At 32.4% G+C, this 3337-nt stretch overlaps 1 protein-coding gene across 5 annotated transcripts in view; it reads left to right on the top strand.

Moving 5' to 3' along the window:
- Positions 1–3337, top strand: part of LOC106469790 (acidic mammalian chitinase-like) — a 47515-nt gene that overhangs the window by 32262 nt on the left and 11916 nt on the right. The window lies entirely within an intron of this gene.

The raw sequence follows: 3337 nt of genomic DNA, 5'->3' as shown, positions 1-3337 counted from the left end.
ATCCCACTATTCGTTGGCGGTGGGGGGGGATTACTAGCTGCCTTCCCTCTAGTCTTACACTGCTAAATTAGGGACGACTAGCGCAGATAGCCCTCGTGTAGCTTTGCGCGAAATTCAAAGTAAACAAACAAACAAGTATTGTGAATTATAAATAATGTACAGAAATATGTTAGGCAGAATTGTAGTGAGATATACACTATAGGATAAAGTTAGGGTCAGAATCTTAAACTTTAAACTAGACATAGGAAACTTATAAGACAAAAAACTCCTGACGAACTCGAAAGGCAAATTATGAGTATTAAAAATTATATTCCGGAGATAGCGGTCGTGTTTGTATTTAATGTACAATTTGCATCTTCTTCTTTGTCAGGTTTCACATTCTCATATTAAAACTACGATTTGCTTGTTTATTTTTAGCGCAAAGCTACATAATAAGCTATCAGCGCTCTGTTTAACACAGGGAATCAAACCCAGGAGTTTAGCGTTGTAGATCCGTAAACTTGGCAAAGAGCAGTTGCTCGAAACGTCGTTGGTGATTAAAATACGTTTTAATTTCCTAGACAACTGTTTAATTAAAGTATGCTTGTTTTGCATAGTAAGACAGATTTCAATGTCCTGGGGACTACTATTTTACTTGTAAAAGAAAAACAAAAAACTCATGTTATTGTTCCAGAATGATCTTTAAATTAGCATATACGATATACGATGATTAAAAACAATGTAAGCTATAATTTATGAAACACAAGATGATTACAAAGAAAATTTCTTATCCTAGGGGAATAAAATTTAACTATGGCCATAATGGAAATCATACGTTTTATGTTGGAAAGCCTGGATATATTGGTATGTTTCAAATCGATATTATACTGCATACCTAAATCGCTTTTCTCATAAACTTGCTTTTCTTTTCTTTGTTTTTAACGGTACTAGAATGGAGATTTGAATAAAATTTGAGTCAATGTACATGATATTGCGAAAACCAATGTACACTGACCATAATAGATTATGCTTCCAGTAGCCCATTTAAGGATAAGTTTGATACGTTGATTGTGAATGACAGCTTCTGAAATATACACTCTACAATGTCCAAACCTTCTTGAATAAAATTTGTGGTTCTCAATGTCCCTCTTATGGAATTTAGATCACTAGAACAAGTAGTTTTTAAGATATAACTATTTCGAATAACGAATTTTTCTTTGTAATCAACCTTTATGTTCTGCAAGAGATTTAAAAGTATTGAGAAAATAGACGTATATACAAAAGTTAAGAAAAACTGGTAATGAGTTATTGTAAATCAAGACACTGCCCTGCTAAAAGTATATGGAAACCCATTGGACATGTGACCTGTTTTCCCACTATATGTAAAAGGGTTTGGTTTGTTTATTAAGCACAAAGCTACACAGTGGGATATTTGTGCTGTGCCCACTACGAGTATTGAAATACAAATTTTAATGCCATAAGTCTAGGGACGTACCGCTGAGCCATGGGGGGGGGGGGGAGAGGTATTTTGGACTGATAAACTAGAGGCCCGAGAAGGCAGTTACTGAACAGCGCCCACCGCCATCTCTTGGGCTACTGTTTTCTGATCGAAAGGGTAGGATTTGATCACCACCTTCATAACGAGAGGAGCGAACGCTAGTTCCGCAGACACAGTCTGACACGCTAACCACTGGAATGGGCTTAACCATGTGAAAGAGGGTTCAGTGTATGTGAACACAGGATATAGTAAATAGGTAAATTAATGTCGAAATGCGTTTAAGATTCCAATACGTAGTAAATAATAATGTATGAAGATCTTATATTTTTATTAGCAAATATTGAATAGGCTGGTATTTCCGAAAACAGAAGACGTTTGCTATTCGAGATCGTGAAAAGATGGCTTAAGTGCTTTAGATTTTGAATGTAATTAGATCCTAAAATTGTTTAGGACATCTTAAGCTGTATAAATTTTTGAAATAATTTTTGTTTTGTTATTCGAACCAAAAATAAACACCGCATGTTAAATAATTTTGATGAAATGATGCACTGATAAATTTGTAGCTTCTGAAACAATATATAAAAAAACAATGTTTTCCTTAGGTTTATCAAATATTGTAAGAAATTTGGCAAAATTGTGGTATGTAACTTTATAATAACTCAAGTGTTGAGAAATAACTATATGATATCCCAGAGTTGCCAGAGTCTGTCTGAGAATTAGCAAGGAATTATTAGAACCAATTAAAATTTACTGCACAACCTTAATATGCTAAACCATTAAATATAACATAAAATTTCAGATTATGTACTAAATACTTCACAAAATTGCTTCGTACGTGGTGTATTCCCACCGCTATGTGGGTCCTACTTCCCCAGACACCTTCAAAAACAGGGTACACTTTATATTTCTCCACCAGGTAACTCCACCATGTTACGTTATTCTGTTGCTGTGGTTCTTTATTTTATTTCATTTTTTTGGAAAATGGATTTGTGACAAAGTTTACTAACTGTTTGCCATCAAAATTTTTGTCAATGGAAGCAGAGAAGAATATATAATAATATGTGAACCACACTATGATGTGATTATTCAGTTTCTAACAGAGATCTGCAAAATATTTGCGGTCAAATTAGTATCTTATTGAAATAATGCAGGATTTTTAGAATAATACAAAAGAGTTCTAATTGCAGACACCGAAATACATAAGTCTACTTGCCTTAAGCCTAACATTAGTTAAGCCTTTATTAAGTACGGCTTATATTCAATAAACAGATAAATTAACACTCTAACTTTTGTATGTTTTTGCTTTAGTTTAGTTAGGGCTAAACTTTACCTTTCTTAATACTATTAGTAAATAAACTTGTAATGTTATTCTACGATCTAACGTTAGATCTTTATAAAAACTTTGATGTACTTAAAATATGTTGTTGTATAAAATGTCTTCTAAAGTATATTTACATCGCATTTTGTTTACATCAAAAGAAATGAAGTGCGCGTGGATGTGCATTTAGATAGTAAGGTGCACACGCATTTTCATGACAGTCAAAAACTGAGTGTTATTACCGTATTTTTCGGAATATAAGACGCACCCTTATTTTGAAGACAAATTTTTGAGGGAAAAAAGCTACAGTTGCATTTGAAAGATTTTTATTGAACAAAAATTCAGTTTGATACTTTAAAAATTAGTATATATTGTTCTAAACACAAAAGAGCTCAAAACATCAAAATAAGAAAATATCGTAAATCAAAAAAGGTTTACTATTATTTAGTTTGGTTCAAAACCTACAAAATCTTCATTACTTTCACTGTAATTTATTTATTTTTTTATTTAGGGAGAATTATAATTAAAAAAACTACTATTGT

The sequence above is a fragment of the Limulus polyphemus genome, unplaced genomic scaffold, assembly GCF_000517525.1.
Source record: "Limulus polyphemus unplaced genomic scaffold, Limulus_polyphemus-2.1.2 Scaffold3659, whole genome shotgun sequence".
In the NCBI taxonomy this organism is placed as follows: domain Eukaryota; kingdom Metazoa; phylum Arthropoda; class Merostomata; order Xiphosura; family Limulidae; genus Limulus; species Limulus polyphemus.
The sequence above is the reverse complement of the archived record's forward strand: the minus strand, read 5'-3'. Positions and strand labels throughout refer to the sequence as shown.